This window comes from Grampus griseus (assembly GCF_964374135.1).
Source record: "Grampus griseus genome assembly, chromosome: 17".
Classification (NCBI taxonomy): domain Eukaryota; kingdom Metazoa; phylum Chordata; class Mammalia; order Artiodactyla; family Delphinidae; genus Grampus; species Grampus griseus.
The window spans coordinates 79,162,291-79,176,851 of record NC_139011.1 but is presented as its reverse complement, the minus strand read 5'-3'; the positions used below and the strand labels follow the sequence as shown (position 1 = coordinate 79,176,851).

Here is a 14,561-nt window from a genome sequence, read left to right as displayed (position 1 = left end):
GCTGTCAGAAGAAACACTCCGTAAGTTTTCGGCTTTTGTTTTGTTTGCAAGCAGGGGGAAAAAAATGATCAGGGCTGCATTTAGTACAGTTAATTTGATAGCAGCAAACGATGGGATGGTAAAACCTAGAGATTCGGGTAGACTCCGGTTAATGGCAGTTGAAGCAAAGGGAGTAAAACTACTTAACTGCTGGGAAAATGGAAAAGAGGCAGGAGAATCAGGAACCACATGCAATAAAATGACAAATCATTTATAAGAAGGGGCCAAGTGTCAAAGGTGTCCTTTGATTTTGAGTCTAGATGACTAAGAAAATGTGAGGATCATTAATACAAACAAGTAAATGAAGGAAAAAGAATTAACTTTGCAAGGAAAACACTTCAATTCTGAATCTATTTGATTCAAGATAACAAAATGACAGCACTTTAAAGAGTTTGTCAAGGAAAACAACAGAAGGCAGGTCTGAAGCTCTGGAAATAAAATGAAGCTGGTGATGCAAACTGGGACCTCAGCAAAGAGGGAATGAACAGGGGGATCCAGGGGCCTGAGGCGGCCAGAAAGGAGAAAACACAGCTCCAAAAAAGGGAGACGGGAACTGTATCTCAGGTAACACCTGTACGTAAGTCCAAGGTGCTGGCCTGTAGCAGGAACAGGGAAGACAAGGGCCTCACGACACTTCACAGTCCACAGCTCTGAGATGCTCACTGCACTTGAGGTTATACACTGAACTGACTTACTGCACTGTGGTTATTATAGGTTTACAAGAGCCCGCCCATTACTGCAAAGTGTTAATTATTCCAACTCAACCCCCAGCAGGACACAGCTACCACAGGATAATAATCGTAATTAGACTTTTTTCCAGTATCTCAAAGAACTATAACTTTTAAGTTCTTATCTCCCTTGACCTCCAACCACGGAGCTGACTCTTTGAGGGCTCCCCTTTCCCTCTGTCTACTCTGAGGGCCAACTCTCAGATTATCTCCCCTCTCCTTTGGCCTCTCTTGCATCTTAACCATTTTCTCCCTAGAAACAGAGCTATCAGGGAACAGGTCCTTTAGGCAATTCCACAAGAGTTCTTTCATACTTAGCTTTTAAATCTCATCTAGATTTTAAACTCTAGATCATAGCTGACGCTTTTGTTACCATTCATAGGCCCTAAATAGTTTATTGACGGCTACTCATAAATGTATGCCGCCCCAAAAGAATTTTTAGGCTAACCTGGAAAACTGTATTTCTCCCCGTGAGCCATAAGATCTCTCTTATTAATTTTTGAGACTATGCACACACAGAATTGGATTCCCCATCCTCCAACAGCTGGAAGTCCTAACGTATTCTAAAGACATCTTGCTAGTGCTGAATTGTTTTTTTGTATCCCACAACTATAAAACCCACTCACATCCAGTGTAAGTTGTCCAAGAGACAAGTGATGGCAGATATGCCATTTAAATGTGAATCTAATTACCATCCTTAACACATGCCAAGAAAAAAAAGCTCAAATATTTTCCTATACGTGGGTTTCTTCTCAAATACATATTACAACTGATCATACTTTAACTTCAGTACGTGCTGTATTTCTTTAAACCACACAGTTGTCACATCTGCTGGAAAACCAAAACAGATCAATAACCACAACATTATGACATACACTCTATTAAACTGCCTGTCATGATGCAGTTTTAGGTGGCCAAAATAAATAAACAAATTTTAATCTTTTTAGGACGCTCTTTGTATTGTTTTCATCATATTAGTTTACAAAGAGTGTAATGGTGTTCATAAAAATACTAAATGAAACTAGTCTATAAGGAATAAAAGCATCTGTAAGAGCTACAATTCACTAAGACGTCCAAATTTTGCATGGCATCAAATGGAGTGACTGAAAACTAAAGTAACACAATCCCCCATCTACTTGCTTAATGGCATCACCTCAAGGAATTCAATATTTTAATAATACACCATCAGAAACCTCATCTAAAAGATATCATTAGAGGGACTTCCCTGGTGGCGCAGCGGTTAAGAATCCACCTGCCAGTGCAGGGGACACGGGTTCGAGCCCTGGTCCGGGAACATCTCACATGCCGCGGAGCAATTAAGCCTGCAAGCCACAACTACTGAGCCCACGTGCCACAACTACTGAGCCCGTGTGCCTAGAGCCCGTGCTTTGAAGCAAGAGAAGCCACCGCAATGAAAAGCCTGCGCACCGCAACGAAGAGTAGCCCCCACTCGCCGCAACTAGAGAAAGCCTGCGCACAGCAACAAAGACCCAAAGCAGCCAAAAATAAAAATTAGTAAAAATAAATAGATATTGTTAGAGTTTCACACTAATTATCCTTTAGATTATTTTTCAATACATACAATTATATTTATGTCTCTATTTGTAAGGAACGTTTCCAAGCCAAAAAAGAGAAGGAAACTCTAAGTTCGGTAATTTTGTGAGGTAATTTTCATTAATGGGGGGCAGCACAGAAGAGCAAAAAACAGGTTCTTGGATGCAGGTCTGAAGCATGAAGCATGCCTGAGTCTAATGCAGTCAGCACCACTGAAAAGGCAGCGGGGTCTTCACCAGTTTAACCTCTCAGAGCCTCTGTTTAAAAATTCATATAGTGGAGAGATTGCCACCTATGTTGTGAGAAATACATAAGAAAGCGCATTCCACTACCAGCAAGGATAACTAAAAAGGCCACGGATGTTTTTTATTCCTTCTAAACAGTTTCCCGAATGATAAAATGCTACACGACTGGGCCTCAGATTTCAGGCTATACATGTTGAGAACCAGATGGTTCTCTGTGATGACCTTACTCAGTTGTTTTCCCTGGAAGCCAGCACCAAGATGAACGCACAGCACATTTTTAATAGATACAAGGCGGTGATTCGATCAACGAAGCCTCCAGTTCTGCACGCAGAAATATCAAGTGTAGCAGAGAGCCCCTAGTTCCCCGTGCTCTTGAATAGTAAGCAGCTGCTCTCATCCCTCCACTTAACAGCTTACTCCCTACCGTTTACCTGCCTGAGACACAAACCTGCGGGCCACTGGCCTCCTACCTTTACCTCTTCGTCACACAGGGGCCAGTTCACATTTGAGGGACTGAATCTGTTTTCAACTGAGCATATGGAATTTAAGTTTACTCTGAAAAATGCACTTAAAAAAACAAAAAATGAAGTATTTTAGTAACCTGCATTATGAAGTCACCCAGGCCTCCTGAAAGCTACCATTAAGCTCTATGTAAACATATTACTCAACTTCCTAATATGTAAGTATCCCCAACTGGCAGACATGCTGAAAGTTCTACCACATTACGTTTCAAAACATTAGTTTGTAGACCTTATTAAAAGCTAACTAAAAGCTAAATGATTATACAACTATGGACGACAATGTTCATCGATTAAAATAGAGCTCTGTATGTTTTTAAAAGAATGAGGTATGTCATAAAATGGAGAAACAACCATGAGTAGAACTGGCCAATAAGAACTATATACTATATATGATCCCAATTTTATTCTTTTTGTTTTATTGAAGTATAGTCGATTTACAATAACGTGACAACTGTGTTTTTAAACCGTATTTATTACACGCACAGACAAATCCTTAATGGCTAAACCCCACACTCGCAGACTGGTTCCCCTGGGCAGTAAGCGGGGGGGGGGGGGGGGGGGAGATGGGTGGGAGGCCGGCGCGGCGGGAGGACACACTTCGTCACTGTGCGGCTGCGCTGTGTTTCCTTAAAGAGCACATAGTACTTCTGCAACAATGATACATAACAAACTAAGAGCAAAAACTATCGGGAAGACCGTACTTCCTCCTCCGTACCCAAAGGATGCCAATGTGTAATTTAAAAAACACAGTTAGGATCTCTAAATTTTAAGAAGAGGACAGATAGAAACACAGTTCTGGAAGCGGGGAACAAACAAAAAAATAATTGGATTCGCAAAATTTCTCCCCGTGTGGTTCCACGCCTGGGTCCCCTCTACTCCGGCGGTGGACGAGCCCGCACTCTACAGCAGTAACCGCCCAACCAAGACCCGAAAACGAGAAAAGGCGGCGCCGCTCCAGCCCCCGAGAGCCCCGCCAGCCGCAGCGCCGAAGCCGCGCGAGGCGCCGCGGGCAGGTCCGCCTCCTCCGAAGCCGACAACAACAAAGTCGCGGCGGCGGGGCCCGGGTCCGGCCCCCCGGCCCTTCCACCTCCTTGGACCCCGCGGCCGCCAGCCTCCCTTCAGCACCCAGGCCCCCTCGAACCCTCAGCCGCCGGCCCCGACCTCCGGCCCCTCGGCCCTTCCGACCTCCCGGCCTCCGACCCCGGCCCCGCGGCCCCGCGGCCCTTCCGACCTCCAGGCCCCAGACCCGCCTCCAACCCCGGGCCCAGCCTCCCCCGAACCCTCGGCCGCCCGGCCCAGACCTCCCTCCCTCCCGGCCCCCGACCACCCCCTGACTCCCTCAATCCCTCGGCCCCCTTCGGCCCTACCGGCCCCTTGGCCCCCGACCCCGCCCCCAGCCCGAGGCGACTGCCTTACCTGTGGCGAGGCGGTCGGTGGGCCCGCCGCAGCGGGCGCAGGTGAGGCGCTGGGACTCGGCGGGCTCCGCGGCAGCCGGCGCCGCCGCCAAAACAACACGTCCGCCGCCGCCGCCGGGGGGAGGGGCGGAGCCCGGACGCTGGTTGGGGAAGCCCGAGCGCCGCGGCCTCCGAGCCGGCGGGGACCGGGCATGCGCGGACGGCGGCGGGCGCGAGGGCCGCCGCGAGGACGCTGAAATCAACAAGGCCCGGGGACGCCCCATCCGACTCCGCCCCTCGACTCGCCCCGCCCCTAGCCCAAACCACGCGAGATCTCTACGGAGCCCGAAAACATGGAGGCAGAGAGAGATCCCGCGAGAGCAGCTGCCGCGTAGCCGCCGCCGCCGCCGCCGCCACCGCCCTCCCCCCCCCGCCTCCCCGCGTGGGGCGGCTGTTTCCGGAGCTTGGGCCGGCGAGTGAGCTGGTGCTGCTCAGCGGTTCCCGGCGGCGTGTGGGCGCTTGTCTGTCCGCCACGGCAGGCGGCTTCCACCCCCTCGGGCGGCGCCGGGAGAGGAGGCGAGGCCGAGGGCTGCCTGGCGGGAGGGGTCTGCCCGCGGCTGCCGGCCTTGCAGACGTGCGGACCATGTCCGCGGGCTGCCTCCGCGGGTGAACAGTTACAGCGCCCTGAATGCCGTGCTGCTTCCCACCGTGGCTATCTGTGTGCAGAAGCGTTTAAATCAGATACTGTTGGCGGAAACCCTGCAGGCGAGGTCAGAGCCCTAGGGAGGAGCTCGCAGACGGAGCAGAGTTGCTAAGAGCTGGTCGGCGTTCAGTTCAGCAACTGTGTTTGCAGTGAATGGAGTGTAAATGCAGGTCCGGCGGCCGCTCCGCTCCTGCAGTCTTTCTGTCTGCGGTGTCCTTGACCCCTGCATTCCTGGTCCCGGGCCCTAACTGTGTACTCACCGTGATGGGGTCACGGAACAGTCTTAAAGGGTTCGCTTTCTGAAATTCCCAAGCAGGAATTTCTGCACCCGAAAGTCTCCTACTATAAGCTAAATAAGTAAAAATGGTCAAGATAGGAAAATAGCTGAAATCATGAATCACCTGCCACACCTCTTTTCTCCCCTTCATTTCTTTATGCATTTTCTTTACTTTCCCCATTCTGCAATAGGAATTTTTCAGAGTTCTAGACTTTTTTTTTCTTCTTCCGCAACTGCATTAAACTTGACCACATGTCATTTTTAGTAAGACTACCAGTAAGGATGTAGTTAGCAAACGGGACCAAGTGCTGTTCTTGTGGGTGAGTGATTCAACAGCAAATCGGCCGACAGCTCAGTGTCTTCCTGGGGTTCTCCACCCTGAGACCATTTCTGACTACGCCTGCATTTAGCACTTCTCGTGCATAATTTACTTCTGGTGAGTGTGTGCCTTCCTACTGATGTGTAATCCACAAAGTCTGGGCGCAGGCCTATGGTGTTCCCTGCTGCTCTCCAGCACCCAGTACAGGGTCTCCTGCAAGACTGGTCCTCTGCAGTTGTTGAATGGCTGATATAATTTTAAATTATCCCGTCATCCAGAATTATTTAGAGATTTGTTTAGACTTTGATTAATGTAGATGCCCACAAGACAATTTATTCCTAGAGCTCTTGGTCCAGTTTTGCAGCGAGTGTGGTCCTGGCAACGGGAAAGTAACACTTGCTGCAGTAACTTAATTCTTCACACCAGGTTGCTTCAGTTTTAATATTAAGCGGGAGATAGCCAGAGTGCATACTTCATGAATACAGAATCCTGTGTAGGCAGGAGCCTTGTAATATCGGAAATGCTCTGTTAGTTGCACGCAGAGGCTGTCGACTGAAAAAAAAACGCACAAAGTGAGAGTTGTGAGTTAAGTTTTATTTGCGGGAAGATCAGGACTCTAGCCCGGGAGACAGCTTTTCAGATAGCCCTGAGAAGCTGCCCCGAGGAGGTAGGGGACGGTCAGTGTTATACAGGTTTTTAGTGCATTGGGTGCACACACGTTTTGGCAGAGGTTTGCTGCTAGTCACGAGGAGCAGATGTCACTGTTTATGCTTTTAGTGCTTTTCTAGGTGTGAGGAGATGCAAGAATTGGGCTCATGAAATCTTCTGAGACTATCTGACTGTCTGAAAGCCTGTTCCGCCAGTTTTTCCCGGAGCACAGAGCGCCTCATTCCTGATCTCCAACCTGAGCTCCTTTCAGGGGGTGCTGAAGGTCAGCAGCTGCAGCGGCTCATGATTTAATCCTTGTAAAGGTAGATGGCGAATGCCAGTGTGTAGTTGGCAGGGCATTCGGCAAATGCTTATTAAACTAAACCAAATTCAGAATACAAACTACTGTCACCATCCTGGAGTTCACATTTCCCAAAGTCATGGCAAGAGTTGTTGCATGTTCTCTTCAGCCTCAGGATTGGAGGTCTTCGTGTGTTGCCCAGATTAACCTTAAATCACCTAGTTATTTGCAAACACCTCTGTTGCATAATGGGCCTTGGTTATGGTTTATAGTGAGTGCCAAGTCTGGTCTGAGGCCTGAAAGAATTTCTTTGTATCTTTCATTTGACCTGCAATGTCTGGGGAAAATCCAGGACTAAATCCTACTAAATATGGAACTGTTTTGTTCTGCAACTAAATTTCCTTGTACTATTTTCAGTACAGTTACAAGTCCATCGCCTCCTTCCCCGCCCAACAAAAAAATAAATATCTCCTCTCTAATAAAAGAGAATTAGTTTCACTGTACTTACTTTTCTGTTTGAAAAACAAGAGCCACACAACGGCATTTCCTTACTGATTTTAAGAAACATAAATTTGGCTTTTTGGGAAGATGGTCATGTTTCTAGAGTAGGACTAGAATTTGGAAATGAAGGAGAAAACTTCAGACCCTACATTCCAGAGGAGTGATATCTATGTAATTTACAAATCGAGGAAATACAAAGCAGTCTCAGAGCTGACAGATGAAAGGGAATCTTTTAACTTCGTGACAACCTTTGTTTATAGCCATTAGCACTTTGTTTTATTCCAAGGTGTCTCCTTGGTGTTGCGTCCCACTGTGATCACTTAAGATTACTGAGAAACATTAAAGTCAAAATTCAGGATTTCTCTATGACAACATAAAAGTAGCTTATCCTCTAGAAGAAAAGTGAAACAGACTTTAAGTCAGTGGTTCTCAAAATGTGGTCTCGGGTGGCCTCAGCCTGCAGCAGCTTGAAGCAGGGTTTCAGTTCCCGGCCAGTGACTGAGGTCAGGTCACAGCAGTGAGAGCACCGAATGCTAGCCACTAGACCAAAGGTCAGTGACAAGGCCCTGGCCCTACAGCTTTGCAGAAAAAGAATTCCCACAAAGACGGAAAGTAGTGAAACAAGTAAAGTATTTATTAGGAGAAAAAAAAGTACAGTACGTGTGGAGAGACACACGGGCAGACTCAGAGAGAGAGTCGTGCCCTCGTGAATCAGTGAATCACTCTTATGGGGCATTTCTTCCTGGTTTCCTTTGGCCAATCATTTTGATTTGCCTGATCTGAGTCCGTATTTGGTTTATCTCAGGATTTCCCCACGTGTGCGTGCACATCTCTTAGCCAAGGTGGATTCTACTGAAGGGGCCTATGGGCCACTTAGCATCACTCCCCTTTTGACCTCCAAGGAGCCTTTCTGGGCATGTGTAGTCGGGGAGGTCTCCTGACTTGGAGAATGAGGAAGATGTGGTCTCTTATCTTCTATCTGGACAGGGCCCAGCCTCCTCTCTCAATTGTCCTGTTATTCTCCTCGGAGTACCTGAGTATCAGTCCACATGGAACGAACTGCAACCATTTGCCCCGGGGGCCAGTCTACTTCCTGCCTCAGGCTGGGCCCAGAGGCATCAAATCATAAGGGAACTCACCGGAAGTGTAAATCCAGGGGGCCCAAACCCAATTTAACAAGTCCTCTGGGCGATTCTGATCAGTGCTGAAAGTTTGAAAATAGACTTTTTCAGTACATCTTTTTTCTAAAGTACATATAGTTCATACATATGAAACTGGGTGGAAAACAGGCTTGCTTTGGTGAAAATACTCCATTCCTGGTATTCCCAGTGGCTATAAATCATCTCCTAGTAAGGAAAGTGTACTCATTGTTCATGGACCTTCCCCAGTGTTTCTTCCTTTATGGGCCTTTCTCAATCCTTTGAGCCACAATATGAAGTTGTTTTGTTGATATTTTTCACAGTCAAAGATGCTATTCGTGATGATGGGTGTGCACGGAAAGACTGCTCAAGCAACCCTTCCCACGTGGGAAAATCACCTGGAATCGGGCACCACCGCTGCTTCTGTGGGCCTGAGCCTTTAGTGACTCTTCTGTATTTTTTTTCCCTCTGAACTACCCACCCAGAATGCCACATTGATCTGCAGACTCCATTAGTTTCCCAGCATTTCAAAGCTATACTGTATTTTCTGAAACTTCTTAATATGTTAAAAACAAACAACAACAAAAAAACTACGACAAAATTTATTTAAAGTTATTTTATAGTAAGAGTCTTTAAAAACCTGGAACCTGGAACAGCAAAGAATTCAATTCTTCTGAGACCAAGCAACAAATGTAAAAACACATACCTTGCTGTGTCTAACCACCTCCCTCCACTGGAACTATTCACAGCAAAACACTGAAAAGCAGAAAAGTTGCTTTTAGCTTCTCAAATTCAGTAACCATTGAAATCTAAGTAATAAAGGAATTGTATGTGCAATTAAAAATAAAATTATACTTTCCCCAAGTCACTCGACCCTATTCTTTGAGTGGATACTTCCAAAATTTCTGCTCTATTGAACATTAAGAATGAAACCTGTTTGTGCAGACTATATTCAATTAGAAATGACTTTTAATTGGAAATTTAATCTCTAATAATATTAAACCATAATATACATCTATTTGTGTTACCCTGCTTTTATATATAGATCCCTTTTATTCTATCTAACAATACATAAAATGTATTCTGTCTGACAATACCTAATACCAAAGACATTTAAATGACTATTTCAGGCCTTATTTCTCACTTTCTCAGGGTTTACTTGAAAATAACTTATCTGATAATGGACTACTGATTCCTACATCAACTCTTTTTCTCTTTTCTGTTGGCTTAGAAGTCTTTATACTCAAAGAAGCTATGCAGATAGCCCCTTTGATCACCTAAATTGAGAAGTCTTAAGGTTACTTATCTTGTTGCATTTGCCTAAGACTCTAATTGTATACTATGTAATATTAAATTGGCCAGATGGTTTTCAAAGTGATGTATAATATCCATTTTATTAATAAGTAAATTCATAGAGATTCAGTGAAAATAAGAATAAGAAAAAAAAAAGGACAAGGGCCAGCCACGTTAAAGAGAAAATTTCATTTATTTAAAGATTTGAGAGATTGCTGTATTTATGTTCATATGTTTTTATCTCATATGATAAACGTTGGGTCTAAAATGTTGATGAAATCGATAGTTTATTACTATATACACTTAAATAGATGAAACAACTATTTTGAAGTGATGACGTAACTTTAATTGCTTCGTCCTAAACAATTGAAGGGCTTCCCTGGTGGCGCAGTGGTTAAGAATCCGCCTGCCAATGCAGGGGACACGGATTCGAGCCCTGGTCCGGGAAGATCCCACATGCCGCGGAGCAACTAAGCTCGTGTACCACAACTACTGAGCCTGCGAGCCACAACTACTGAGCCCACGAGCCACAACTACTGAGCCTGCAGGCCACAACTACTGAAGCCCACGTGCCTAGAGCCCGTGCTCTGCAACAAGAGAAGCCACCACAATGAGAAGCCCGTGCACCACAACGAAGAGTAGACCCCGCTCGCCACAACTGGAGAAAGCCCGCGCGCAGCAACAAAGACCCAATGCAGCCAAAAATAAATTAAATAAATTTTTTTAATTGAAATAATTGTTTAATGATTGTATAGTTATCTTTGCCTATTTTTTCTCTTACTCTGGAACCTGCGTTCCCTCCACATGTCAGATTTCACCCCCTCTCTGACAGATTAAAAGTACAAAAAGTTAAAATCATTTCCCTAAGACAAATATTTACATTATATCTTTGTTTCAAATTTGGCAAAACAGGCTTCTTTCTGGAACTCAAATATGATCATGTGGTTTCCTTTTTCATTAGAATAACAGCTTAGGGGAGAAATTGCCCTAATAAGCTAACTATATATCATAGGTTTATATATTTTAAGCTACTAACATAATAAATGTAATGAAGATATTTTTATTGACAAAAATAGCATTTAAGATACTCTATTTCCATGAAAACTTTCAGCCTCTTCCTCTCGTCCTTTCTCCACGTCTTCACCATCTTTTCTACTGTGGGCATTCAGGCACTAGTAAATGGAAAGAGGAAGTTATTCCATTTTCAGAGATGATTAACGTTTAAGAGAAGAGAAATCTAACCATCTTGCATCTGGATTCAGATCCACCTTTAGATTTTTTTTTTTTCCCTATCAAAACTTATTCCAGAGAGCTGCCTGTGGGCAAACTTCTATTATAAACTTGAAAAGTAATGGCATGATACCTTCAAATTTGATAAGATTAGGTTTTTTGTTTGTTTGTTTTGGGGCCACGCCCGCTTCTTGTGGGTCTTAGTTCCCTGAACAGGGATTGAACCCCGGGGCCCCGGCAGTGAAAGCACTGAGTCCTAACCACTGGACCACCAGGAAATTCCCAAGATTAGTCTTTTATGAATGAATGACTGAGAAGGAGAAAAACACTGGAAGTGTACCCATTTTCATACTTCCTATTCCTTGGTACTGTGAGAATTATATTCTATAAAAAATATATATATATTACATTTGTGCTAAGAAGGAGGAGGGGGGAGGGGCGGGGAGGAAAGGAAAAGCCTCCCGCTCTCCATTTAGTAAAATTCATAGAGGCCAAATTAATTGATTCTTCTAATCCTTTAGAATTATCATTCCCATATTATCTTATTTTTAACGGCTCTTACAGCTATGTTCACATTTAATTTATGGTGTCGACAGGCCTCTCCACATAGATTGTGAGAAGCTTAAAAGAGGCCTAGGGCCTAGCACAGTGGCCCGCGGGAGGGGCTCTACCAAAAAAGCATCAGTAGAATGTTCATAGTCTATAAACCTCTGCGGGAGAGAGACAAGCAGTCTTGTTAAGTGATGCGCTCATTCGTTCAACAAGTGTTTATTAGGATGTGAGCTCTGCTGGGCAAGGAGATACAGCAGGTAACAGTTGGAAAAGGCCCTGCCTTCTTAGAGCTCATATTTTAGTGCAGCTGTACATAAACAGACAGTGAAAATTATGGGGCAATAGTATAAAGAATTTCAGAGCTAACCAGTACCTTAGAAGGCATTTGGTCAGCTCTCATGTTTTAACAGATGGATTGAGTATTAACTGTAACTTTGCAATTACAGTAGATTTCATATTGATAGGATACTGGAAGTTCTTCCAGTAAAAGGAAATATAAAAATTATCAACAAAAAAGGAATTTATTTTAGGAAAATAAGCATTTCTACTTCATTGTCTGCAGTAAATAGTGACTTCAACTCTAATATGTTTTTTAATCTATAGAGATGCTTTTCTTTCACTAGGGATACTGCTTGTAAATTAGATGCATTGAAACTATAGATTTAATTTTTTTTCATTTATATGTAACTAAATTTTAAATTAATTTTTAAAGAATCTATTAAAAATTTAATGAACATTTTCTGAGAAACTGTGATAGTTGTTCAAGATATGAAGCAAAATGTGACATCATTGCTTTCTTAATAAACTTGTATTCAAATAATGCAAGGAAGAAAGTGACGCGGCACGTGCTTAAGCTATGGCATCTGAATTCTGAGATGAAGATGATAAATTCCTTGGTCAATAAGCCTGTCTTTATTGATCAGATAACTGAACCATAGTAATGAGTCCAGGCACTGAAATGATAACTAGTATTCATAGATTCTTGCTGCTCTAAATGGGTTGATAATCTTGAACACAGTAATTAGGAGGAATTGACCAGAACCAACTGGCCTTCAAATAGAGTGTTTTTTAAAAAACCCCATTAAATGGAATAGTTTGCTAAAAATAATACTAAAAATAGGGGTTGTGTCAACAAATTCATTATTAGGGCAGAACAGAGAATTTAAATGAAAAACTAAAACAAAGCCTTGGCCTAAATAATCATCAACACCCTTCCTTTTGGCAAACGTGGTATAAATCAGAATGTTACTTAAAGTCTACGCTTTTTCAAGGAGATATTTACAGTCTGGTCCACCCCAAACACTCTGGAAGAGTGTTCAGTGTAGCCCAATTTGAAGGTCATGGTTAAGTGACAGAGGCAGTCCAAGAGCACAGGTGCTTGGATCACGCAGCTCCCCGGCCAGGACCAGCTATAAACCAGCACTTAACATGAGCAGCACATCAGCTCTCCTCCTCTGCCTGGTGCCGTCACGCTGCCCGACCCCTCTGTGGTCTCATCCCCACCTTCCCCACCAACATTCCCTCTGCCTCTCTACAATGTGTCCTGTTGGACCCAGGAGTAGCACCATGTTGGAAAGAACTTATAAGGGATTCACAGCAAGATGCTTCATAGACATAATCAGCTCGGTTTCCCTCCAGGAGTATTTTTACTTAGACAACTCTCTAAAAAATGTAGAATTCTTACAAAGGAATTAACTAACGATGTTCTAATCACAGAGGACTTTGGCCTCAGCGGTAAGCCGCCACTGAATGTTACAGGGAGAGGGCTTTCTGTCTCCTTAGCTTCCTTCAATTTCTAATGAAAAGGCTGAAATATGAAATACATCTCTGACACTAGTTTATATTTTTATTCTGCATCTGTTCCTTTTCCCTTGATCTGCTTGAGCAGGTAGGCAAGCCATGTGGCTTGTGCCTTGTGGGAGAGGTGAAGTTGGCAGGACAGAGAGCTGACTTTGTTAGCACAATTATGCCCCAAGGCCTCCCTCCCCAGATGGGAATGAAACAGATGACCCTGCGTCCAGTGAGCAGCAAAGCAAAACCAAAACCTGTTTACCAAGCCAGGGGCGAGACCTCGGAGAAAATGGACGCGCAGCATAGCTGGAGAGGCCGGACTTTCAGACTTGGAGTTTCTGGTTGCACGACATTCTCTCACGCCCGTAGGGTAGAACGGACTCAGTAGGACCTCCAGAATCCAAGGGTCTACACCAGGTGGGACAACGGGCATCTCAGTAGTAACTACTGTGAGCTGATAGCTCCAGGCCAGGACAGCCTCCTCAGTGGTTTGACCTCACACAAGAACCCAGGAGGTTTAATCATTACGGACATAGGAGACCTGCAAGTATAATTCAAACGGCAATTTCTCATTGGTTCCGTAGGTTACGAACTCACACTCAAAATTCTTTTGACTAGGAAAAAATATTTGACTGTATTGACTTAGACTTTAAAATTGCACAGTCTGCTGTGGTTTTAACTGCATTCCAACATACCACTGGAGTATTACTGGACGGCTGTCTGGAGGTCAGATATTCTCAGCCCACAGACTGAAGGTGACCATCCGTCCTGGTGTGCTCGTGGCAGTCCCAGTTGATGACTGCCGTCCTGTCATGATTATTAACAGTGCACCCTTTCACTTGCAAGTGCGCAGGTTTGGATGATACACTGCATGGCTCCCCGATACAAAACTCTCAACTACCGTCTGCACAGACTAGATTCTGCCTCTGTAACAACACAGAGTTGCCGTGGTTTCCCCCGACACAAGTTTATCAGGTGAACTCTAGGCCGCTGTCCCCGTGGGTTGGCTCAGGGTTCCAGGCCCCACCATATTAACATGTGTTTTCCACGACCTTTACAACGGGAAAAGAGAGCTCTTAAAGCGTCTCATGCCAGCAAATAAATGATCCAACTTGCTGGCCAGGACTATTCATACGGCTCAAACTATTGGCAAGGGCAGGGGTGGGTAATTTTGCCATTTTCCGAGAAGAAAAGAGCAGAATATGAGTGTGAAAACTCTCACTGCTAGCTATTCAAGCAAGAAGCCAAGGGGCCTATTTATTGTCATGTTATGAAGCTGAAAAATGTACTCTCAAGTAGGCGGATGAGTTCTTTGCCACTTCCCTC

General features: G+C 44.6%; 1 protein-coding gene across 4 annotated transcripts in view; it reads right to left on the bottom strand.

Annotated features, from left to right (window-relative positions):
- The window catches only part of PCMTD1 (protein-L-isoaspartate (D-aspartate) O-methyltransferase domain containing 1), a 60,594-nt gene extending 55,839 nt beyond the window's left edge, over positions 1–4,755 (bottom strand). For 2 of the 4 annotated variants that reach the window (XM_082675188.1, XM_082675189.1), the window contains exon 1: positions 4,504–4,755. The gene's annotated coding sequence lies outside the window, so the exon portion shown is untranslated. The remainder of the gene's footprint in view (positions 1–4,503) is intronic. The other 2 variants (XM_082675186.1, XM_082675187.1) reach the window with 2 other exon arrangements.
- Between the last annotated feature and the right edge of the window lie 9,806 nt (positions 4,756–14,561).